Source organism: Schistocerca nitens, chromosome 9 (assembly GCF_023898315.1).
Source record: "Schistocerca nitens isolate TAMUIC-IGC-003100 chromosome 9, iqSchNite1.1, whole genome shotgun sequence".
Classification (NCBI taxonomy): Eukaryota; Metazoa; Arthropoda; class Insecta; order Orthoptera; family Acrididae; genus Schistocerca; species Schistocerca nitens.
In genome coordinates, this window is record NC_064622.1 from 491137296 (window position 1) to 491164445 (window position 27150).

The following is a 27150-nucleotide window of genomic DNA, read 5'->3' on the forward strand; positions in this document are numbered from 1 at the left end:
CCCCTGGAAATGTCTTACAATTTAAAACCTGGTTCCTAAATCTCTGTCTTACCATTATATAATCTATCTGATACCTTTTAGTATCTCCAGGATTCTTCCATGTATACAATCTTCTTTCATGATTCTTAAACCAAGTGTTACCTTTGATTAAGTTGTGCTCTGTGCAAAATTCTACCAGGCGGCTTCCTCTTTCATTTCTTAGCCCCAATCCATATCCACCTACTACGTTTCCTTCTCTCCCTTTTCCTACACTCGAATTCCAGTCACCCATGACTATTAAATTTTCATCTCCCTTCACTATCTGAATAATTTCTTTTATCTCATCATTCATTTCTTCAATTTCTTCGTCATCTGCAGAGCTAGTTGGCATATAAACTTGTACTACTGTAGTAGGTGTGGGCTTCGTATCTATCTTGGCCACAATAATGCGTTCACTATGCTGTTTGTAGTAGCTTACCCGCATTCCTATTTTCCTATTCATTATTAAACCTACTCCTGCATTACCCCTATTTGACTTTGTATTTATAACCCTGTATTCGCCTGAGCAAGAGTCTTATTCCTCCTGCCAACGAACTTCACTAATTCCCACTATATCTAACTTTAACCTATCCATTTCGCTTTTTAAATTTTCTAACCTACCTGCCCGATTAAGGGATCTGACATTCCACGCTCCGATCCGTAGAACGCCAGTTTTTTTTTCTCCTGATAACGACATCCTCTTGAGTAGTCCCCGCCCGGAGATCCGAATGGGGGACTATTTTACCTCCGGAATATTTCACCCAAGAGGACGCCATCTTCATTTAATCATACAGTAAAGCTGCATGCCCTCGGGAAAAATTACGGCCGTAGTTTCCCCTTGCTTTCAGCCGTTCGCAGTACCAGCACAGCAAGGCCGTTTTGGTTATTGTTACAAGGCCAGATCAGTCAATCATCCAGACTGTTACCCTTGCAACTACTGAAAAGGCTGCTGCCCCTCTTCAGGAACCATACGTTTGTCTGGCCTCTCAACAGATACCCCTCCGTTGTGGTTGTACCTACGGTACGGCTATCTGTATCGCTGAGGCACGCAAGCCTCCCCACCAACGGCAAGGTCCATGGTTCATGGGCATTATCAACATTTTAAAAAATGGTATACGTGAGTGGCATCGAGGCGACGTCTTCACAATGGTCGCCGCCTCCTAGTGTCTATAGATTACTCCGTCACAATGCAAATCCAATGTTATTATGCACGTAGTTAATGATTTTGAGTTACTACACCACCTCGCCTAGCTTCATTGTTTTGGTGGAGATACAACATTAAAATCGGATGGTAAGCCCGAGAACCATTAACTATTACTGTAAGCCTTGAAATCCTAAGTCTGAATTACCGCTTAGTTTTAAGGCAGCTCAAGGGCAAATGATACTAGAATCCAGCAAATCTCAGAGCAATCTCATATATACTGGAACTTGGATGCAGAACTTCAGGCGGCCTTAAGAGCTATAGAGATATGAGAACAGTCACAAGCCTCCCACATTTTAGACGCTGAGCACCATACGCCTCTTACAGTTTCCAAGACTCACGACTTCGGCGTCATTTAAAGGCTGTACGACAAACGGAGAGACGTAGCTATGCATGTGGAACGTGGGAGGCTTTTGGTGCGCTAAATTTGATTATGATCTATTAACTGACTATGTTAATCATAAATTAGTCATCATAGGGCGATAGATCAAAACTATACGCATCATAACGCATTGAACTGGAAGGGAGAAACGAATGGTATGTGTTGCTCTGGTGACAAACTCACAATGCAGTACTGCGTGAGCCAGAGGAATTCCTAAAATCGCTACTTCTTCGAAACATTTTTTTAAATATAATTTAAAAATACAATTCATGCTTTCAAATTCGACATACAGCAAAATAATAGAAACACTTTCATTATGTACCTGCATGCCGGCACAGCATACATTTTCTATACATACTTCTCTACACCGCTATACACACTGACATCATTTAAAATTATTAAAGTTACTTATTCTTCATTACTCATCATTACAGAAACACTGATATATGAGCGAAGAGCGCGGAACATCTAGTGTTCTTGCATTTTATTCCTTATCAATTCGTATACTATGTTTTGAATTTTATTCATTCCCTTGGATGTTATCGATGGCAGAAACATTCGAAACATAGAACTTCCGAACAGCACGAGCGTAGTGGGAAGGCAAGTTGCCAAAGTGACATTCCTTCACGTTAATCTCACTCGCGAACGAAACGTCGTTAACATTACTGAAAATTTCTCGCGTTGACAATAATTTCGCGGAAAGCCATGCACAAGAGACCTGTTTACCGAAACCTGGCCCTTGCAGATCATTATGAATCAAGATACACTACAGGATTTTCACCGAAAAAATTACAAATAATTTTCTCACCTTTTTAAAAAATTCATTCACTAGACATACAGTTAGTAGGCTAATTAGGACACTGCTATTTCAATAAGTACTGAAAAAATTCGTGTAGCAACCTTCTACGGACATGGATAGATAAATAAAAAACAAAAATAAAAACAATAATCAGGTTTCGATACCAGGACGCAAAAGTGAGAAGCAGCGAAGCTAGCCACTGTACCACCACTTTGGTTGGACTGTTTACCTGATAAAACCTTGGCCGTCGTTTTCTCAGAAGCTGCTGAGTATCTGTGAATAAGTCGAGATATGTGACCGATTATTCTGCCCCATCTTCTATAGAGCGAAGTTGCTGGGAAATCGAATTATCTACATTTACATCTACATGACTACTCTGCAATTCACATTTAAGTGCTTGGCAGAGGGTTCGTCGAACCACAATCATACTATCTCTCTACCATTCCACTCACGAACAGTGCGCGGGAAAAACGAACACCTAAACCTTTCTGTTCGAGCTCTGATTTCTCTTATTTTATTTTGATGATCATTCCTACCTATGTAGGTTGGGCTCAACAAAATATTTTCGCATTCGGAAGAGAAAGTTGGTGACTGAAATTTCGTAAATAGATCTCGCCGCGACGAAAAACGTCTTTGCTGTAATGACTTCCATCCCAATTCGCGTATCATATCTGCCACACTCTCTCCCCTATTACGTGATAATACAAAACGAGCTGCCTTTTTTGCACCCTTTCGATGTCCTCCGTCAATTCCACCTGGTAAGGATCCCACACCGCGCAGCAATATTCTAAACAGAGAACGAACGAGTGTAGTGTAAGCTGTCTCTTTAGTGGACTTGTTGCATCTTCTAAGTGTCCTGCCAATGAAACGCAACCTTTGGCTCGCCTTCCCCACAATATTATCTATGTGGTCTTTCCAACTGAAGTTGTTCGTAATTTTAACACCCAGGTACTTAGTTGAATTGACAGCCTTGAGAAGTGTACTATTTATCGAGTAATCGAATTCCAAGGGATTTCTTTTGGAACTCATGTGGATCACCTCACAATTTTCGTTATTTAGCGTCAACTGCCACCTGCCTCACCATACAGCAATCTTTTCTAAATCGCTTTGCAACTGATACTGGTCTTCGGATGACCTTACTAGACGGTAAATTACAGCATCATCTGCGAACCACCTAAGAGAACTGCTCAGATTGTCACCCAGGTCATTTATATAGATCAGGAACAGCAGAGGTCCCAGGACGCTTCCCTGGGGAATACCTGATATCACTTCAGTTTTACTCGATGATTTGCCGTCTATTACTACGAACTGCGACCTTCCTGACAGGAAATGACGAATCCAGTCGCACAACTGAGACGATACCCCATAGGCCCGCAGCTTGATTAGAAGTCGCTTGTGAGGAACGGTGTCAAAAGCTTTCCGGAAATCTAGAAATACGGAATCAACCTGAGATCCCCTGTCGATAGCGGCCATTACTTCGTGCGAATACAGAGTTAGCTGCGTTGCACAAGAACGATGTTTTCTGAAACCATGCTGATTACGTATCAATAGATCGTTCCCTTCGAGGTGATTCATAATGTTTGAATACAGTATATGCTCCAAAACCCTACTGCAAACCGATGTCAATAATATAGGTCTGTAGTTAGATGGATTACTCCTACTACCCTTCTTAAACACTGGTGCGACCTGTGCAATTTTCCAATCTGCAGGTACAGATCTATCGGTGAGCGAGCGGTTGTATATGATTGCTAAGTAGGGAGCTATTGTATCAGCGTTATCTGAAAGGAACCTAATCGGTATACAATCTGGACCTGAAGACTTGCCCGTATCAAGCGATTTGAGTTGCTTCGCAACCCCTAAGGTATTTGCTTCTAAGAAACTCATGCTAGCAGCTGTTCGTTTTTCAAATTCTGGAATATTCCATTCGTCTTCCCTGGTGAAGGAATTTCGGAAAACTGCGGTCAATAACTCAGCTTTAGCGGCACAGTCGTCGTTAACAGTACCATCGGCACTGCGCAGCGAAGGTATTGACTGCGTCTTGCCGCTTGTGTACTTTACATACGACCAGAATTTCTTCGGATTTTCTACCAAATTTCGAGACAATGTTTCGTTGTGGAACCTATTAAAGGCATCTCGCATTGAAGTCCGTGCCAAATTTCGCACGTCTGTAAATTTTAGCCAATCGTCGGGATTTCGCGTTCTTCTGAACTTCGCATGCTTTTTCCGTTGCCTCTGCAACAGCGTTCGGACCTGTTTTGTGTACCACGGTGGATCAGTTCCATCTCTTACCAATTTATGCGGTATGAATCTCTCAATTGCTGTTGCTACTGTATCTTTGAATTTGAGCCACATCTCGTCTAGATTTGCATAGTCAGTTCGGAAGGAATGGAGATTGTCTCTTAGGAAGGCTTCTAGTGACATTTTATCCGCTTTTTTAAATAAAATTATTTTGTGTTTGTTTCTGGTGGATTTGGAAGAAACGGTATTGAGCCTAGCTACAACGACCTTGTGATCACTAATCCCTGTATCAGTCATGATGCTCTCTATCAGCTCTTGATTGTTTGTGGCTAAGAGGTCATGTGTGTTTTCGCAACTAACTGCTCGAAATAATTTTCGGAGAAAGCATTTAGGACAATCTCGAAAGATGTTTTCTGCCTACCACCGGTTTTGAACAAGTATTTTTGCCAACATATCGAGGGAAGGTAGAAGTCCCCACCAACTATAACCGTATGAGTGGGGTATTTATTTGTTACGAGACTCAAATTTTCTCTGAACTGTTCAGCAACTATATCATCGGAGTCTGGGGGTCGGTAGAAGGAGCCAATTATTAACTTAGTTCGGCTGTTAAGTATAACCTCCACCCATACCAATTCGCACGGAGTATCTACTTCGACTTCACAACAAGATAAGCCACTACTGACAGACACAAACACTCCACCACCAATTCTGCCTAATCTATCTTTCCTGAACACCGTCTGAGACTTCGTAAAAATTTCTGCAAAACTTATTTCAGGCTTTAGCCAGCTTTCTGTACCTATAACGATTTCAGCTTCTGTGCTTTCTATTAGCGCTTGTGCTCAGGGACTTTCCCAGCACAACTACAACAATTTACAACTACAATTCCGACTGTTCCTTGATCCAAGCACGTCCTGTATTTGCCATGCACCCTTTGAGATTGCAGCCCACCCCGTACTTTCCCGAGGCCTTCTAACCTAAAAAACCGCCCCGTCCACGCCACACAGCCTCCGCTACCCGTGTAGCCGCCAGCTGAGTGTAGTGAACTCCTGACCTATTCAGCGGAACCCGAAACCCCACCACCCTATGGCGCAAGTCAAGGAATCTGCAGCCAACACGGTCGCAAAACCGTCTGAGCCTCTGATTCAGACCCTCCACCCGGCTCTGCACCAAAGGTCCGCAGTCGGTTCTGTCAACGATGCTGCAGATGGTGAGCTCTGCCTTCATCTCGTAAGCAAGACCGGCAGCCTTCACCAAATCAGATAGCCGCTGGAATCCAGAGAGAATTTCCTCAGATCCAAAGCGACACACGTCATTAGTGCCGACATGTGCCACCACCTGCAGCTGGCTGTACCCTGTGCTCTTCATGGCATCCGGAAGGACCCTTTCCACATGAATGACTCCACCCGAAATGAACACGGAATGCACACTGGATTTCTTCCCCTCCTTAGCCGCCATATCCCTAAGGGGCCCCATTACGCGCCTAACATTGGAGCTCCCAACTACCAATAAGCCCACCCTCTGTGATTGCCCGGACCTTGAAGGCTGAGAATCATCCTTTGAAACAGGGCAGGCAGCTGCATCTGGCTCAGCCAGAGACAGTGCCTGAAACCTGTTTGTCAGACGCACCGGGGAGGCTTTCTGATCAGCCTCTGGGGACGTCTTTCGCTGCCTGCCACGCCTTGGAACGACCTCCCAATCAACCACAGGCGAGGGCTCAGCCCCACTGCGGGCAGCGACCGGGGCAACCACAGCGGCAGACCGATCTGGGGACAGACGGGACGAGGTTGACATCCCCGTGATACCCAAGTCCGGCTCCCCACAGTGGTGCCCATTGGTAACAGCCTCAAGCTGCGCGACCGAAATCAGCGCCGCTTGCAGCTGTGAGCGAAGGGATGCCAACTCAGCCCTCATCCGAACACAGCAATCACAGTCCCTGTCCATTCTAATCGATGTTGAACAACAGTTACTGAAACACGAGTCCGTGCCTAGATAACGCAAGGGAAACACGCAAAGAATGTATTAACTAACCTGTACAAATGCCTAACGACTGCGCTACAATCTGCCTGAATTTACGATTACAGTAACGAAAACTCGAAATTACACCTCCTATACGAAACACACACGTAATTTAAGTAAGAATCTAAGAAGTAAAAACTAAAGCGCGATGCTACAACTCTCAAATACTATAATACGCCCGAAATTTATGAATTAAACAATGCAAGTACCCAATAACACGCAAATAAATTAAGAATTAAACTATGTAACAAATAAGTAAGCTAGGGGTATACGACTTGCTGCTGCAGCTGCTTATCCAACGGCGGCAGGGAGCACACTTGCCGTGTTCTCCTCGTCAGCATTGATGGCTTTCATGTCACTATCACTGTTGATGTAGGCTAACCGTTTCTCACTTTGCATTGCCGATGAATGGAATTCATTTCCCAACAAAACCTTTGGTGCACTTTGGAAATCGAGCCGAAGACCACAAATGGACGAGCTTTCTGATTGGCTTCAAACGTTTTTAGAAAACTGAACACAGTGTGTCATTCTTAAATGAGAGAACCCTTCAGACGTAAAAGTACCTTTCGGCATACTCCAGTGTAGTGTTGTAGGACCATCAGTTTCCATAATATACGTAAATGACCTATTTGATAACGTCGGAGGTTTCACAATCCTTTTCATGAGTAATGTTGCTGTATACCTGTATACAGAGCAGTCACAACGATATATATACCAGGTGTACCGGTATGAAATGAGCGGTTTTTTGTGATAATGAAACACTAATTTTGAATTGAAAAGTAAAAACATTTTATACAAAGTACTGACGATTGATTTCTATACATTTTGACCACCTTTCTGGCAATTTGTGGACACCACGCCAATAGAAATGTTCGTCTTTGGGAGCAGACCAATCAGACATCCAATTTTTTACTTCTTCGTAGGAATCGAAGTGATCCTCAGCCAATAAATGTCCCATTGATGAAAACAAATGGTAGTTGGAAGGGGGCAAGTCTGATGAATACGGTGGGTGGGGTAGCAGCTCCCAGCTAAGTGTTTTGATTGTATGCTGAACCAATTTTGCTTTGTGTGCAGGTGCATTTTCGTGTAAAAAAATTACTTTGCCATGTCTTGTGGCCCATTCTGGTCTTTTTTCGATCAATGCATAGTTCACAATCATCATTTGTTGTGTGTAGTGATTAGTATTCACAGTTTCACCAGGTTTTAGAAGCTTGTGATACACCACTCCTTTCTGATCCCACCAAACACAGAACATTGTCTTCTTGCCGAATCGATCTGGTTTTACAGTCGATGTTGATGGTTGTCCCGGATTAACCCATGATTTTTACTGTTTAGGATTCTTAAAATAAATCCATTTTTCATCGCCAGTAACAATTCAATGCAAAACTGGTTTTCTTTCATGCCTTTGAAGCAAAATTTGACAAATGGTTTTTCGGTTTTCCACCTGTCTTTCATTCAATTCATGTGGCACCCATTTTCCACACTTTTGGATCTTTCCCATAGATTTCAAACGGTCAGAAATTGTTTGTTGTGCAACATTTAGCATTGTGCCATTGTGCCATTTGCTTCTGACTCAAAGTATCATCTTCATCCAATATTGCTTGCAAATCGGCGTCTTCGAACTTTTTTGGTGGTCTTCCACGTTCTTCATTTCTTACATCAAAATCATTATTTCGGAATCGTTGAAACCATCTGTAGGATGTTGCTTCTGATAGAGCATGATCACCATATGCCTCGACAAGCATTCGATGCGACTCTGCAGCACTTTTTTTCAAATGAAAACAAAAAATTAATGCTTGCCGCAAAGCTTCAGTTTCTGGTAGAAAATTCGATATTGTTAACACGATGAAAACATATGAAGTTGTTTGTTCCATGACTTGATGTATGCTAATATCTTTGACAGATGTCATACCAACCAAACAAAAAAAAATTAAGGCTCGTTCACAACAAATGTTCCCTATCGATACATTTGTATCTTAACGCTCATTTCATACTGGTACATCTGGTATATATATAATATAGAATCGACGCTTGGTGCAAGGATTGACAATTAAAACTCCACATAAACAAATGTATCGTATTGTACATAAACAGGAAGAAGAAACGAATCCAGAATAATCGCTACAGGCAGTGACATCCACTAATTATCTGGGGTTTATGTACAGAGCGAATTATATTGGAGCTATCACATAAAAGTAATCGCAGGTTAGGCAGATGTCAGACTGAGATTCATTAGAAGAATCCTTGGGAAGTATAGTCTGTCCATGAAGGAGTTGACTTACTGGCTTACAAAATCCTCGTTTGAATATTGCTCATCAGATATGTGCCAGGTAGGACTGATACAGGAAACGGACGATCCAAATAAGAGCAGCACTTTTCTCCACAATTTCGTTTAGTAAGCCCAAAAGAATCACAGAGATACCTATCTAGTTATAGTGGCAGATGCTACAAGAGAGGACCTGTTTATTATGGTGTGGTTTACTGTCTAAATTCCGAATGCATAACTTCCTAGAAGAGTCAACAAACATGTTGCTGTCTCCAAAGTATATATTACGAAAAGACTATGAAAGTAAAATTAGAGAGAATCGAGCTTATGCAGATTCCCGACTGGAACATGATAGTGATTGTGTCACACAAATTACCCTCCGCCTCACACCATAATGTGGATTGCGGCAGAGGCCAGAAACGGCGCGAGTGCGAATCTAATGTTGCAGATTGCATACATTACAAATGAAGGCGCCACTGTTACGTTGCTGCTACACTGCCTTCCTTCCTTGCTGCTGTAGTTCTGCGAGTGTGACCAGTCTTGAGAGCTATGGCATTGTGGTCCCTTCATTCTCATAGACTATTTCTCTCCTACAGAAATGTGCAGGAGTGTAATGCACGATCTGGCTGTTGGGAAGTAGGACTGTCAAGGCGAAATGACCGAATGGTGGTATCAAATAGACTTTGACAAAGCTTTGTTGAGTGAGACTGTGTTGCAAGTAAAACGAAAATTAAACGACGCAGTGTATACAGTTGAAAATGTCTTCCACTAGCAGAGGAGTGACATTTAATGTGTCTGTAGTGGAGATGGCCAATAAACAATATCAGACATCCAAAAACAGATAATACATAAATAAGTTTGTCTATAACATCTACACATGGTAACTGAGATAAGACTTTATATTTCTGTAGGTTATTACGTGGCGCTAAGTTAAATATGACGAGAGCAATGTTCTTGATAGAAGGAAATAGTCTTTAATGCTGACAGACTTAGAAAGTCTTTGAATATTAGTAGCGCTTAGTAGCAGTTTGCTACGTTGATGTAATATCTTCATTACAGTCTTCTGTACTAAAGTTGATAAGTCTGTAGATGCTCTGAATCTGGGATGAAGCTCTGAGTATGGTTGCTTAAAAAGATGTGTCGACAGTGAGATCGTGTCAGTTTTCTGTCCTCCAGTGGCGCCTCTGCGTGGCGTCATCCGTCTGAGAACAACAAGCACCGAAGTATTAGATCTCCCCTGTCATGATAAAACATATGTGGTACGTAAAACGAAAACTAGGCGCTGTTATATCCCTGCGACAAAAAAGTGCGCCATTTCTGTATTATTTTTGCTGCTTGTGTTTGTGGCCTAACAGAGAGCTGTTTCGCAGCAACTTTTTCTAAGACTGATGTAAATTTATTTTAATAATTAATCACCATTTAGGGAATTCACTTCATCATAACGTCATATTTTCTTGTACTGTCGCCACAGACTTAATAATACCTCTAAGGTGTGTGTACATCAACGTCATTGTTAATCAAACTGTGAGTAGTTGTTAAATTTTAAAACAAATTTGCAATAGTCTTTGAAAATGTTTTACTGTTTATAGATGTGCGTATACAGTGAGCCCCACGAGGAATGGACAACATGCAGGGATATGACAGGAACGATCTTTTGAAGCAAGAAACTTCATGTCGACATATCCCCCATTCCGAATGATTTTCGAGGTATAATGCATTTAAAGTACAGCGTTATTTATTTCATTTTTTTTTCTCAATACATTGTGAGTTTTACACACATGCAATGTACAGTACTTCGCAAACATCATAACATCCATTTTACAAAGTTCTCCACATGTAATGCTCCCCATTCGCGTGTTCGTAGGACATTGATACATGCACAAAGTGCACATGTGCTTATTTTAGTGTTATGCTGCACCGTTTCAACAATGAGTTGCCATTCCTGCTCATGATTGTTGAACTACACATTCAAAAGGAAAATGGGAACTTCGAGGAATATGTTTCACTCAATGTGCTGAAACTTTGTTAAATACCATGTGATCAGGAACTCAACATGTCGGAAAGCTCTGACGGAATTTTTCTACAGTACTAGGCTCACTCCTATCGCAGAAGCTGTAAACATACATCATGTCTGCATATTCTTCATTAGCGTAGATGTGTGGCATATACAAAAACAGCGTGTTTAAGTGTGGAACCATATAATCCTTGGAATCATTTATGTTCTACTATCACTTTTTTTTTCTTTCCTGTACGTTCTGGGTATTGTTAAGTGGTACTTAAGATAGTTAAATAAATCAGTGAAAGCAATGGAAGTGAAGTAGAAATTAGAAAATAAATGAAAAACTTGGTTTAGTTTAGAAGAATTACACACTGGCAAACAGCAGGCAGAGCAGCAGAGCAGAAGAGACAATGACCGTGAAGTCAGCAAGTTCAGAAGCCATCGCCCTCCCCACAGAGAGACCCTTGGCTCAATATGAGGTGTGAATGACAGTCACTAAAGGTCCACAGTTAGTATTGTTTAATGTTTGAAAGGATAGAAGTTTGTATAGCACTCGTAATATTTTCTTTATTTGAAAGTTTATTCTCTCTCATAATTTTAAGAGTTTGTCGAAAATATTTAAGCATCTTTTTCATTCAGTGTAGTAAGATTGTGTAACTAATAGTTTGTAAAATGATGACACGAAATCGTACCAAGTCAGAGCCAGCACCACAAGCGGTTTCTACTGAGGAAGCTATCCAGAGCTTAGTTAATCAGATAGCACAGCTTAAAAATGATGATAATACATTATTTAAACAGTTGAGTGAGGTTAGGCAAATCAGTTCAATCCCTCCCACCCTAGATTCCTCAGCAGCAGCCTTAGTAACTCCTTTTTCAGGTAAACCTGGCGAAGACATAACAGCCTTTTTTGATGATTTAGTAGCAGCTGCAAAGTTAGGATCATGGTCAGATGAACAGCTCTTACAAATGACAAAGTTAAGATTGATAGGAGAGGCTAAAGCACACGGATTATACCATGAAGAATTATGGAATGCTACAACATATGAGGAATTGAAGAAAGGATTACTTAAACGTTTTCAAAAACAGAACAGCTGTAGATTTTATAGGGAAAAATGACACACTATCACTCAGAGGCAAAATGAGTCGTTAGAAATCTTTGTAGATAGGATCAGAAAAGTTAATATTAACACCTATCAGTTGACAACTAGTGATGAAATAAATAAAGTTCTTTTACAAGAGGCAGAAAATAGAGCTCTGGATACATTTTTACGTGGGTTACCTCCTGAAACGTCCCGTCGTGTCAGGGCAGAGTTTCCTAAAAAATTAGCAGAAGCTGTATCTGTGACGATGGCTTTCGAAGAAATAGACATTGCCACCAGATACAAGGAGAAGCGAAATTTATTTTCAGCAGGAGTACGATGTTTTAGGTGCGATCGACAGGGCCATATAGCAAAAAATTGCAGACAACCTAAATGCACTAATTGTCAAAGAATAGGTCACCCATTCAAGGAATGCAGGTCTAAGAAAGTTTTTGCAAATATAAATCAGTTAGACTCAAACGGGAATGTCGGAGCCGCCGCCAGGCATTCCCAATAAAATTTCATGCCATTAAGGCGAATGTGAAGGCGGAATGCTGGTTATCTGCTACCATACAGGATAAAGAGGCAAGGATACCGGTGGATACAGGCGCAAATGTATCAATAGTGAGTAATGAATGTATCGGAGAAAAGAAATATTACCCTCCAGGGTATAGATTGAGTGGAGTAGGAGGAGGTAGAGTGAAGTCATTAGGATGTACATCATTGATTTTCTATATTCATGGTGTACAATTTCAAGAAGATGTAGAAGTGGTAACAAAGGTAACTGACGGGTACGACGCGATCCTAGGACTGGATTTCCTGAATAAACATCGCGCTAAAATCGACCTCAGCCAGCAAATTGTAGAACTTAGCGGAACAGTGTTTCAGCTAGGTGACACCGCTGCAAAGGGCACGCTGCCGCAAGATTTCCCCAACCGGATGGCGAAATCAACTACACTGCGTGCTACGTCACCCCGAAGTACCTACAGATACAGTGTGTCTAATAGAGCCTTTAGAGGAAAATGAGGAATTAGATGTATCACATTGTTTTGTACGTAGGAGTGTTGTACGGGTTCAAGACGTTGAGGGAGAAAGAAAAGTACCGGTACGTATTGACAATTAAGGAGTGGAGGACAAAGAGTTGCATAAGGGAATATTAGTAGCTACAGTCAGTACTTTTGAAGAAGAAGATTTCATTTGGTCAGATATTACTGATGGTCAGAAACCAGACGCCTATAAAACCGCATTACGCCAGAAGATTGAGCATTTGAAAGGAAGTGATAGAGACACGATAGAAGCAGTTTTAGTTGAGTTCCAAGATTTATTTAATGCAGAAGGTCCACTACCAGCAACAGATATCACACAGCATAGGATCCCAACAGGAAATAGCCCCCCAGTTTATAGGAAGCCTTATAGAGTTCCGCATCACTTACAGCCAGTACTGGATGAATTTTTAGAACAGCATCTAAAAGATGGAATTATAGAATATTCTGATTCGCCGTATAATTCAAATATTGTAATTATTCCAAAGAAGTCTCCCGACGGTACGAAATGATATAGATTTTGTTGTGACTACAGACACCTTAACAAACAAACTATCTCAGATGTTTATCCTCTTCCAAACATTACATTGACAGTTTGGGTAACAGTAAATACTTTTCAACAATCGATTTACATAGCGGATAACATCAATTGGAAGTTGCACCTGAAGATAGGCATAAAATAGCATTTTCTACCCCTGGAGGCCACTGGCGATTTCAGAGAATGCCTTTCGGTTTGGAAAATGCACCAGCAACTTTTCAAAGACTACTCGATGGAGTATTGCGAGGACTCAAAACTCAGCAATGTTATGTATATCTAGACGATATTATTGTATTCTACAAAGACATTAATGAACATGCTGTGCGTCTGCGTAACGTTTTTCAGAGACTTAGAAAAGCTAAATTAACCTTAAATATGGAAAAAATGTAGTTTTGCATTGACAGAGGTTACATACCTAGGGCATGTCATTAGTGAAAAAGCAATTAAAACAGATCCTAGATTAATTTCGGCAGTTAAGGAGTTCCCAACACCACAACGTGTGAAGGAAGTACAAAGTTTCATTGGTCTCGCATCGTACTACCGGATATATGTTCAAAATTTTGCTGAAATTGCCCGACCCTTAACCCAATTATTGAAAAAGGGTGCAAAATTTCATTGTTCTGAAGATTGTGAATCAGCATTTCAAACCCTTAAAGATAAGTTAACACACAGTCCAGTATTAGTTTACCCAGATTATAATAAAGAATTTATTTTATCTTGTGACGCAAGTGGTCATTCAGTAGGAGTTGTTTTGAGTCAGAATATTAATGGCGCGGAACACCCCATAGCCTACGCTTCGAGACAACTAACAACGGCGGAAAGAAATTATTCCACAACGGAGAAAGAATTGTTAAGTGTTATTTATGGCATCAATTACTTTAAATGCTACTTGTATGGCAGGAAATTCAAGGTTATTAAAGACCACGCAGTTTTAAAATGGTTGCTTGGATTAAAGGATCCATCTAGTCGTCTCACCCGTTGGGCCCTATGTCTTTCCGAAATGGATTTCGAAGTTATCCATAAACCAGGCAAAAAGCACAGGAATGCAGATTGTCTAAGTCGGAAAATAGCACTTTTGGAAGCAATAGGCCGAGATACTGAGGACTGGAGAAAGGCACAAGATGAGGATAAAGAATGCAAAAAATACGCAACTCCAAAACAATTTTGCTTTGAGGCTGGTGTATTATGCCATAACACAAAACTTGGACCGCGAATTGTTGTTCCCCAACACCTTAGACAAGAAATAATGGCAGAGGCCCACGATCATATCCTTGCAGGACACGGTGGACAGCGGACAACCGAAAGACGTGTAGCAGAGCGATTTTGGTGGCAAACCAGAAAGCAGGATGTTGCGCAGTATGTTCGTAACTCGTTTAAAAATACCCTTACAGAGGCTCCCGGAGGCTTCATGTCCATTTCAAATCTGCGGAGTGAATCTCTACGGGCCATTTCATAAAACACCTGCTGGTAATAAGTATATTCTTACAATTATAGATCACTTTTCACGCTATCTAGCTATGGTGAGTCTCCCAGATCAGCAAGCAAATACAGTTGCCCAGGCTTTAGTTAACAACTGGATACTTAAATTTGGCGTACCTGAAGCTATTATCACAGATCAGGGATCTAATTTTATGTCTGAATTAACGAAACAGCTATGCCACTTATTAAAAATACGTAACTTACGCACAACTCCATTACACCCTCAGTGCAACGGACGCACAGAAAGAGTTCATCGGACAATTGGCAAGATGCTTAGTTATTGTATTAACGAACAGCATTCTAATTGGGATACGCATTTACCAATAATCGTGTCGGTATACAACGCCAAAACGCATGAAGAAACTGGCATGTCACCTTATGAAGTGGTCTATGGGAGAAAAATGCCGTCCCCTTTTGATGTAATCAGGCATAAAAACGGAAAAGTCGGAAAAGCAGTAAGAGATTTCAGTCGAATGATGAAGGATGTATGGAAAAAGGTTCAAAAATCTAATACAAAGGCTTTGGAACGACAGGAAAGATTAGGTAATGCCCAAGCTAAATATCCAAATTACAAAATCGGTCAGTGGGTGATGCTGTCAACCCCATACATTGCGAAAGGAAAAACGAAGAAATTTGTAACAAACTTCAGAGGTCCTTATCAAATTATTGAGATCACGTCACCAGTCAACGTTAAACTGCAACTGCCCACCAGAACTACCATTGTGCATGCAAGTCGTTTAAAACCTTTCAAGGGCGCTCCAGATGTAATTCCTTCAACAACAGTGTCTGCTTTCCCGAAGGGTGGAGGAAGTTCCCGAAGAGGAAAAAGAGTGGCCACGCCAGCACAACATACAGACATGGCACCATACAGTCTTAGAACAAGGGTGCAAATGTCCTAGTTGAATCATAGTAGACTGTGGATAGTATACAAATGTAAATATTTAATAAATGACAATGGTTTATTTTTTAAGAAAAAAAGGTGAACATAGGAAAATGTTGATCTTGTAGTTAACAATGTATTCCTTCTTTTCTTTGTTTTTATTTTTACTAGGTTGGTAGGCTCATAACCATGTTGTTTGCTTTTTGCAGAAAATGTCATGCAAGCATTTCCTTCATAAACCCTATCCTACCTCAATGACGCCCTTGACAGTTCCCTTCTGAAGTCATTAGATATGTTCATAAACTCAGAGCAAGGCAAAATTGATGCCAATGTTATGATGCAACAAGTCTTAAAATTAAAAAGTGAATACAAAACTAAAATTATAATGCTAGGAACGGGTATATCTGGAACCTTTGTCCGCAGCTCGTGGTCGTGCAGTAGCGTTCTCGCTTCCCATGCCCGGGTTCCCGGGTTCGATTCCCGGCGGGGTCAGGGATTTTCTCTGCCTCGTGATGACTGGGTGTTGTGTGCTGTCCTTAGGTTAGTTAGGTTTAAGTAGTTCTAAGTTCTAGGGGACTGATGACCATAGATGTTAAGTCCCATAGAGCTCAGAGCCATTTGAATCATTTTTTTGGAACCTTTGTGTTGGTGTTTCTGCTTTGTACAGTTTTCCTTTATTTAAGGCGAAAAAATAAGCGAAATAAAAATATCCCACTTCTGACACCAAATGTAACAGTTCTGTCACTAAATGTAACTGGGTTTTCCCTTTTGATGCTAGTCAATTGCCAGGATGAGCATTACTGCAAAGGCCATTTGATTCTACAGCGCTCCGTCTGGGTGAAAATACTAAATTAATTTTTCTCTCTTAACAACATGTCGGCAGGGTGGGTTCTTCCTTGGCTCGGGTATGAGGTAGAATGAAACAGCATTTTTACATAAGATAACTTTTATTGAAGGTTTGTACAACTGTTTCCTTACTCGATGTTCTGGCTCGGAGAACGGCAGCTGTGTCGTTTGCGAAGCTTCTGCTGCGGCAGCGGCGGCGTCTGATTACGTGTGGCAGTGTGTATCTCGTGTCGCCATCTTGCCCAGCTGACTGGAGACGCGCAGCGCGAGGTGGCCCATTTAATTATTGGAGCGAAGTCGTGCATTGGATGGTGATACCTTGGATGTGGCGTCCCAGTGTTTCTCTTCTCTAAGCGGCCGCGTGTGTTGTGCGTCGGCCAGCAAAGCGGTGCGGCGGGGGAAGGCCAGTGTCCCGGACTCGAACAACAGACTCCCGCTTGCCAGTCTTCGGCTGTCAGATCTTCATCCCAGCTCACAGGTGACTGCTGATGTGAGGCCGTCTCCTTCCCATCCTCACGAGTCACCCGGGTATGTAAAAATCCGTCTTCAAATACCGTTTAACTTCTGTCTTCTGGCGCCGAGGCTGCTGCTTGCTATTCCATCACAGTGGCGGACTTGGTGCGTCTGTGCATGATGCAGTCTGTTCTTGCATGACGGTCTTCAGCACCGAAACTGACTGAAAACTACTGCTACTCTTCTTCACTTCTTTTGTCGGGCTGACTGTGTCTCGCGTATTTATTCACTTCAGTTTACTGGAGGTGAACGACTTCACGGTCATTGCCTCGTCTGTCACGTTGAAAAGCTTCTCGAAGAATCTTCTTAACGTCAGTCATTGGCTCTTGGAATGCAGGTGAGGGCCTTTGCTCACATGTGACAACTGAGAAACACGTGAGCCGGTCGGGCGATGCCCTGACAGCTGAATCGACAGCGTCCGCTTATGTGGGGAGGGCGATGGCTTCTGAACTTGCTGACTTCACGGTCATTGTCTCTTCTGCTCTGCTGCTCTGCCCGCTGTTTGCCAGTGTGTAATTCTTTTAAACTAAACCAAGTTTTTCATTTATTTTCTAATTTCTGCTTCACTTCCATTGCTTTCACTAATTTATTTACCTATCTTAAGTACCACTCAACAGTATGGACCCAAACACTTGAACAGAGATTTGTGCGGAACTGCAAATCCAGTGTGTGTGCATTTGCTTGTCTTAATTAGTGCATCATGGTGCGCAATTTCACATCTCAAACACCTCTGCTAAGCAATTGTTTGTTTCCTCATAGGAAGCGTTTTGCATTGCTAGCGATCGTTTTATAGGACTGATGCGAGCATAGCCTAATTTCTTAACCGTAATCAGATGTGAGCACTATGGACTATTCACCTTTGGAAAGTGTATTGCGCATATATCACAAAGTTTCTTTGGTGTAGAAGGCAGTAGTTTTATCATCTTAAGGTTTGTCGCTGTAGTGATTGAAAATGGAAACTTGGAGGGTGGATGTGTGTCAGATGTTGGACATATATGTCCTGCATTAGAGTATTAAGATCGTTGCACTCCATATGACTAATATTTTGGAAACCACATGGCTTTAAGATTATAGCGTTTTTAAGTGCAGCAACTTGTAGCCTTGGGAGTGCATTGTCAATGTTCTACTATCACTCTCTCCTACCAATACCTTCTGGGTACTGACCGCAGACACTAGAGTAATACTTCAGTATTGATTAGACAGATGATTTACAAAAATTGCTTCTATGAATCGATAAGGGGTGCTAACCTCCTAGCCATGTATGCATCTGGAGAGATCCTGAGCACTTGGATGGGTCCCGTGTTTAAGAATGGTGCGGAACAGTCTTCGCTTAACAGCAGTTACGGACTCAGCTCGCTCTGTCCCTTCATGAGACGTGGCATGTAGCGGGTATAGTACCCTCCTACTTCTGGTCAGTTGCAAATTAAATCGGCGACAGTGTTGCAGGGAGGGTTTGTCAAAGACAATGCAGGAAGATCTTTCAATCTTCAACTTTATCCGATGAATGCGAGAATACTCTGTTACTCCCATCCATATAGGAGAAGATGGCCAGTCATATCACAAATTCCCCACTATGATCAAAGTGCTAGAAGTATACAGATAAGCTAACTGCATCGACAGAGGATATTGTCTGGTATACTTTGTTGTATATGTCTGAAAATTAACCATGGGTGGACGTACTGCACAGTCATCTAACTACGTTCACAACACAGAATTTGGAACTCGCAAAGTAGGGAAGGAGTGCTTTAGTGATTATACAAGCATGCTGCCGTGTCATTGGTCGGCGTTGAAATTATAGTAAAATTGGTAAAATAGCTAAAAATGATCCCACTATCAACTTTGGTGCTTCTTACAGTACATCTTTCCTTATTGACGACGTCTTTTCCATCCCAACCGTCCACTGGTAAGCTGTTGATTACCACATATTGATTGACTGACACCGCTTGCTTGAGATAAGCAGAGTACTGGTGGGAGCAGCACCTTCTGGGGCTGGCCAGAACCTAAACAGTGATTCTGTACAGGCCTGCAATATGAGGGATCAATGCTCTTGGTCTCTTCGATACCGAACACTGACACAACTGCCATCCTGACACTGTGGAAGATGAGACTTAATGTAGAGGTCATCACCGCCAGACAGCTGTTTGGAAACGCTACGCAAACTCTCCCAGTTTCATTACGTTGCGATGTCTTCCACATTTTTCTCAATAAGAAACACTGCCTCTTTCTTTTACTTCTACCAATCTGTGTGTTGTGGGAGCAACATAGTTTACACCACGCTATGTCTAGCTTTCTATGAGAGCCAATGGGTCGAAACGCGTTAATGTCGGTTTAGCTCCTGACACAGACCTCGAAGTCGTGGTGGAAAAACAAAATGTACACCTGTGCACACAGATGAAGTCATTCATTGCTTCAGTGTGTTACAGCTATAAACGACGCATCAAATTGCTTATGAAACATCAACCAGGTACACTCTTCTTGTGACTGATAGTATGATCTCCCTCCAGTACAGGCAACAAAACTTTACACAGGTCCATGGAAGAGACTTCGATCAATGGTCGCCTGCTCTAGTAGACCAATACATGTATATTTAATGGGATCACCACATGCGGTCGATGTCTACCCACAGACGGTATTTGTTTCTCGTTGGACGGGAACCGAGAGATGCGGTAAAATCTTACTGAGTTCTCTACCATGTGGCGTTAGTGATGTTCAAAAAATGGTTCAAATGGCTCTGAGCACTATGGGACTTAACATCTATGGTCATCAGTCCCCTAGAACTTAGAACTACTTCGACCTAACTAACCTAAGGACATCACACAACACCCAGCCATCACGAGGCAGAGAAAATCCCTGACCCCTCCGGGAATCGAACCCGGGAACTCGGGCGTGGGAAGCGAGAACGCTACCGCACGACGACGAGATGCGGGCCGTTAGTGATGTTTTTATAGTTTACTTCATTGGATGTTACAAGAAAGATAGGGAGAGAAAGATTTTGCTGTCAACGAAGACTCAGACACCATTACAATGTCATATTTCTAGCGTGGTAATCACACGAATACGATAAAGGAGATTAGGTCATGTACAATGAAGTATTTATAGACCGTCATTCAATATCGATGAATTGTAGGTGTTAAGCTTCTGAATTTCTTTGTGCAGTCCACGAATACTCTGCATGGTTGTGAATTTCTTCCTGTGCATTACTGCGAACTTTTCTTCGCTGTTGGTAACTGTCTACCTGTAAGCCTTCTAACTGATGGAACAGTACTGTCGGAATGGGATGGTATTTCGAGAGAATTAGCGGGGATCTGTAACTTGGCGGAGGACATCGCTTACTCGTCAAAATCATTTGGATTCAAATGCTATATATCGAAGACTGGAAGATTCGTGAGAATATGGCAGGTAAGCGATACTCTGACGAAAGTGGAATTGAATAGTGAGCTCTATACTGTTTCTGATAATTATTGTGGCCGGACATATTACAACCCATCACATGTGTCTCACGAAATGACTGCAATGGGAAAATTAGGGTCTAATGTAAAGGTTTGTACAGAGAGACAATCAGCAGCAGAAGTTCCGTCTTTTTTGCTCGATAAATAAGAAACAACATTCTTCCACGAATTTTGTGTGCTTATAAACGGTTGGACTGACATCTTAATAGTTGAACTAAATTTACTTTTACATCTATATGCTCACTTTGCAAGTCATCGAACTGTGTGCGGCGGAAGGTAACCTATACCACCACTAGTCATTCCCTTTCTTATTCCAATCGCAAATATAGTGAGCGAAAAAGTCTCCCTATGTGCCCTCCTATGAGTGCAAATTTCTCGTATCTTATCTTCGTGATCCTTATGCGAAATGTACGTTGATGGCAGTAGAATCCTTCTGCAGTCAGCTTCAATTTAGTTTCTCAATAGGAGCGATTGATTTTTAGGAGCCACAGCTTACACCATGTGGCAAAAAGGTCAAGGTGATTCAGGAGAAGGCGTTGGGACCATTGAAGGATAGGAACGAGGGTAAGGAAGGCGGTGTCATCGGCATACTGCAGCAGGTGGACTGGAGGGGGGGGGGGGGCTACCTGCTCTTCTGCTGTTTACAGGAGGTAGAGGAGAGGGGAGAGGACAGAGCCCTGGGGCACACCTGCAGAGGGGATGGTGACATAGGAGGGGATGGCTGGAGAGGAAGGAAGCAATCAGACGGACATATCTGCTAGGAAGAGAGTAGCTCTGGAGGAAGAGGCATCAGATGGAGGCTTGTTAGGCTTAGGGAACATCAAGATATGGGAGCTTTTCCACAGGTTGGTGTAGAGGCTGATGGCAAGATTTAGATTGTAGAGGACGGCAAGGACTGCAAGGAAGGAGGGAGTGCAGTGTTTGAGATGGCAGTAGGTAACGCAGCCATGGCCAGGGGCAGTGTTGTGTTTAGTACAGAGTGTGAGGATGATCTTCTGTGTAGTGATGGGAGTGTTGAGTTCTCGTGGTGGTGTGTGGCCCAATTACTGGAAGCTAGGAGCATGGGGAGGAGTGGAGGTATCTGTATGTTCCATGATGTCAGGGAAGAGGGAATAGAAAAGACTTCAGATAGGTGGAAGGCGAAGTAGTTGTCCTTACTGAGCTTGTCAGGAAAGGGGCGGTCATCATGGAGGAGAGGGTATTGTAGGGTTGGACTGTTCCCCGTAAGGCGATAGAAAGCAGTCCAATACTTGGAAGAGTTTATTGGGAGCGTGGTGTTGAGTTGCGTGCACATATGTCACCAGGCACAGCGTTTCTTTGCAGTAAACATGTTGCAGATATTTCATTGTAATTGCTGGTGGCAAGTGAGTGTGCCCAGTCACGAGTGTGAAGGAACGATCAACAGAGTCAATGGGTCTGTGGGGGCAGTGCTGGGCTCTTAGGATGGATGGCTTTGGTAGGGATATGGGTGGCTATGGCATCAGTCAAGATATGATGGAAGAAGGTATTGGTACAGGAGATAATAGGGGAAAGTTGTGGCGTTAGACCTGAGAATGTATGGAATCCTGGTAGGCATCCCAGTTAGCTTGTGAGTCATTGTTGACAAGTTTAGGAGGAATGTCAGAATGAGGAAATGGGCAGGGATGGCGACCGTCAGAGAGAGTGAGGAGGAGGGGGGTGTTGTCGCTGCCAATTTGGTCAAGGACTTCCGTGGCGATGCGCCCAAGGAGACTGGGAGAGACTAGGATCACATCAGGAGTAGTGTTGGGTCAGGTATGTTGAGGGAGGGGAACCAGGTCTCCCTGGTGGGTGGTGATAAATTCATACCACTGCTGGAGGTTAGCAGGAGTACGACTGTGGATATTGAGGTCTGCTTCAATCACATAGAAGGAGAAGGTGTGGTCAGTGTGGGCCAGGAAATCTTACAGGATGGGGGTGGGAGCGCAGATGTAGATGGTGGCATTTGACAGTAAGGGTGGGGAAGAAAAGGCTGAGGGTGAGATACTCAGTGGGATCGTTGAGGAGAGGTTGGAGACAATAGTGGAGGTGTTGAAGGTGCCTGATAGCAACCCCACCAAACACTTGGGGATATGGGCTTACTGGTGTGTTGGAGGGTGAAGGGGTTGTGGTGATGGGGAGATGGGGTTGGAGGAAGGTTTCATTGAGTATAAAGGCAAGGTGTTGATTGAGGGTGTCCGGGAAGAGGTGTTTGTGGGTGGGAAGGGTGGTAAAAGATACGGTAATGTTGTCATGTCATAGTAGGGGAGATTTAGATGAGGGTGGTGAGAGGGATGAAGGTAAAGTGGGACTAGTTGTGGGTGGCATATGTGGTGAGGTGAAAGATGAAATGGGCAGCTAGGGCGATTTTGGAAAGGGTGTGCGGGTGTTGGAAAGGGTGGATGCTTTGTAGGACTATGGTGACAAAGAGGATGATATCCTCTGCAGTAGTAGGATGGCAGAGGGGGTTGTTGAGGTAGTGGGAGCATCTGCTGGATGGACAGGGACGGTGAGCTCTAGGGTGACAAGAGGAGGCTTTGCTTTGCATTTATATCAGCAGGTAGGGTGGGATTCATTGCAATTACAGGAGGGGCGGGGGGAGATGCGATGTTGGGTCAGTTCTTGAGGAAGTGTGGAACTTTGCAGTGTGGACAGCTAGGGGGACTCTTACGATTGGTAGTGATATGAACATTGCATTTAAGATATCATTGGCAGTGGTAGGATTGGTGGAGGGAATGGGAAGGGTGAATTTTGAGGCTTTTGTTAAAGATGATGCTCCCTTTGTAAGGAGGCAGCCAATGGAGGTGGAGGATTTGGTGAAGATTCTCTTTGTGGAAGTCGGCCCAGCATCATTAAAGATGTGATGGGCTGAGCGGATTTCAATGTTGGGATGGCTAAGCTTCATTATCATGGTGGTGAAGGTCAGTGGACGTCAGGGAGGTTGAGGCTGTCAGGGAGAAGAGGGAGTATGATAGGGGGTAATGGTGGCTCATGGGCCAAAGTGAACACATGGGATTTTTGAGAGGAGATCAGTGTGGGAGGATGCACTGGGGGATTTGATGAGTACTGTGTGAGGAAGGGAGATGGGGATATTTGCAGATGGCCAGGGTGAGGGTGGGAGCATTGAGGAATTGAGGACCAGGATTTGAGAGGACAAAGGTGTGGGTCAAAGGAGATGTAGGGGTGGGGGATGGGATTGTGTCCATGGGGGAGGGTCAGTTGCAGAGATCAGCAATTTTCTTTGTAGAGATGATGGGGGCAGGGTGAACATTACGATATTTCATAGATTTCTTCAGTAGGACAGGTCGGAAAGGGGGCTGGAGGATGGGTTGGAGGGGTAGGTCTCAGGAGGCAGGTCATCCCTGAGGGGCAGATGATGCAGGGGGTGGGAGCATGGGTGTGGCAGAGACTGTGTAGTGGCGGCCTGAGATTCATACTAGCTGGGAGCCTGACGTAGGTGATGCAGAGAGTGATGGGGTGACAGCTGAGGGTGTGGGAGAGTCGGGAGGAGAGACAGCTGAAAACAGCATAGAAGTAGGGCAGACAGCGAGGGAAGGGATAATGAGGATGGGAACTGCTGATGAACACCATATCGTGGTGGTTGAAGTAGATGAAAGAGAGGCGAAAATGATAAAAGTAGTTGGGTGGGCAGTAAGCAAGTGGCGGGTGAAGGTGGCGACAGTGGTCATGGTGGCGGCAGGGATGAGAAACAGTGGCGGCGGCGACGACAGCAGTGTCAGCTAAGGACAGCGGCCATGGCGGTGGCAGCAGAGGTGAAGATGTAGCCCTCTGCAAAGGGAGGCACCAATGGCTCGACAAGGGCGAAGTGGCTGCCCCTCCGGCAAATGGTGAAAGTGGTCAGGCGAATCCCTCTGGGCAATGGCTGGGTTGTGATGGCAACAGGGGCAACTCGGCATCCCCAGCTGGGGATGGTAGCAATGGCAGCAGCCTGGGGCGAGGCTGAGCCCATGGCAATGTGGTGGCGACGAAGACCGGGTGGCGGGAGCGGCGGCGGCGGCGACGGCGAGCACTGGGCGGCTGGTGGCGACAGCAGAGGCTGTGGCGGCGAGCACCGAGCTGTGGCTGTGATGGTGGCCGTGGCGGCGGCTGCAGTGAGCACCTGGCGGTGGCGGCAGCTGACAAACGGACGGCTGCCAGCAGCGGCGGCTGCAGCTTCAGCGCTGGCGGCGGCGGCGGCGGCGGCGGCGTCGGTGGCGGTGAGTATGGGGTAGCGGCGAACACCAGGCGGCGGCGGCGGCGGCGGCGGCGGCTGATGGACGGATGGACGGTTGCACCATGGAAGTAGCCCTGGCATCGTAATCCTTCTATTTGGAAGGGGATCCAACCCTCTGGATGTGGTCCTGTCTGCAGAAACAGCTCTTATAAAAGGAAGGAATCGACATTTCATGTGAGATTGCGGAGTATTGACAAAAGAACATCTCCATTACAGATGTTTTAAACAGAGTCAACTATGTCAGGGGTGGAACCTCAGAGTCCTAGTCGTGATGCGTTGTGCGAGGCAAAGTGTGAGGAGAGGTCACGAGGGTTTGGGCGACTGGAAGTCGAGGTTTAAGGCGGTTTCTCAGCTAGCATGCTCTTCAGGTACACAATACACTTGGCAGATGGCGCTGGACTAGACTGATGTGGACGGATTCTTTCATCTGGACGCTATGTTCAGTTAAGATTATGAGAACTAATAAAATATCGTACAACATATTTCCCAAGTTCATGTTGGCCAGTACACAATTTGTGATTAATAAATAGGTATTAGTGTGTCCAATTTCTAAATGACATTCTTTTATCTTTGAAAAGAAATATAAAAGGAAGGAATCTACATTTAATGTCAGATATCTCGAGGGCTGGATATCCTCAACTTCCAAACTGGAGCATTACCCCATCTGGGCTACTCTCACGGTGCAATCGACGTCTTTGGAAGTGCCCCCTCCCCCATTCGCTATCTGCCACTGCCATCTGCTGCTGCTGTATATTGCTGCTGTTTCTTGCTGTCGTCTGTCTGCTGGCTGCCAACACCATTCGTCCATCCATCCATCTGTTCGTCAGTCCACCAGCCGCCACCCGGTGCTCACTGCCACCACCTGGTGCTCGCTGCTGCCACCACCACCCAGTGCTCGCCGACACTGCCCAGTGTTCGTCGCCACCACCTGGTGCTCACTGTCGCCACCACTACCTGGTGCTCGCCACCGGCACCGCTGCCACCACCGACGTCGTCACTGTCACTGTCCAGTGCTCGCCACTGCCACTGCCATTCACTGCTGCCACCACCACCCAATGCTCGCCACCACTGCCACACCCTCCCTTCATTTGTTCTTTTCCCACTTGAGCGACCCCTGTCGCAAGTGGACTACACATTCAATCATAGACACCACCTTACCCCCATAATTTTTTACACCTCCACTTCCCATTTCTCCCCTTCTTCTTGGAGTGCCTCCTCTGAACTTCACCCTTCTAATCCATTTCCCCTCCTCACATTCTCCTCACCTTCTAACTCCTCCCCACCTGTGTTGCCCCTGCGCACGCCCCTGCCCCTGTCTCTGCTCCTGCCCCTCCTCCTGCCCTCCATACCACCTCTATCACCTGCTTGGAAGAATTCCCTCTTTATCCATATTGCTACAGCCACTCCTGGTTCCCCCCCAGAGTAACGAACTGCCACACTACAGTCACTACCACAGAGTGCCCCACCTCCATTCACAGTGCATCCACCCACAAGATGGCCTGCCTCCAATTGGCTATGAGCACTATGGCACTTAACATCTGAGGTCATCAGTCACCTAGACTTAGAACTACTTAAGCCTAACCAAGCACATCACACACATTCACGCATGAGGCAAGATTCGATCCTGTGACCATAGCAGCAGCACATTTGCAGACTGAAGCGCCAAGAACTGCTCGGCCACAGCGGCTGGCGGCTACCTCCCACCACCTCACAGCCCAACCAGTGCCCCACCCCATCTCCCAAGCCACGCCAAAAAAATTTCCTAAGCTCCCAAGTGGTGACCTCACCTCCACCCCTCTTCCAAACTGCCCACTCCTCTTCCTTCTGACCCCCCATGGTCACCACTCTTCATCCCCAGTCACCACCCTGTACACTTTCATCCTTGCAAGCCCTGATCCTAAATTCCTTACCATCACCTTCAAAATCTGTAAGTACATCCCCAGTGCCCCCACTGCTCAAGTTACACCCCCTCCCCCAACAGGAACTCTGTTCTCATCACAACACTCTTTCCAAACTGATCTCTAGAAGTGTCACTGCATCATCTTTGGCCCACATGCATCCTTCACATCTCAGCCCCAACTCCCTCATCATCTGCTAACCCTCACCACCATTGTCACAGAACTCAGCCCTGTGGTCATCAGGTGGAGGTGTTGGCGCAATTGAATGCCCACCG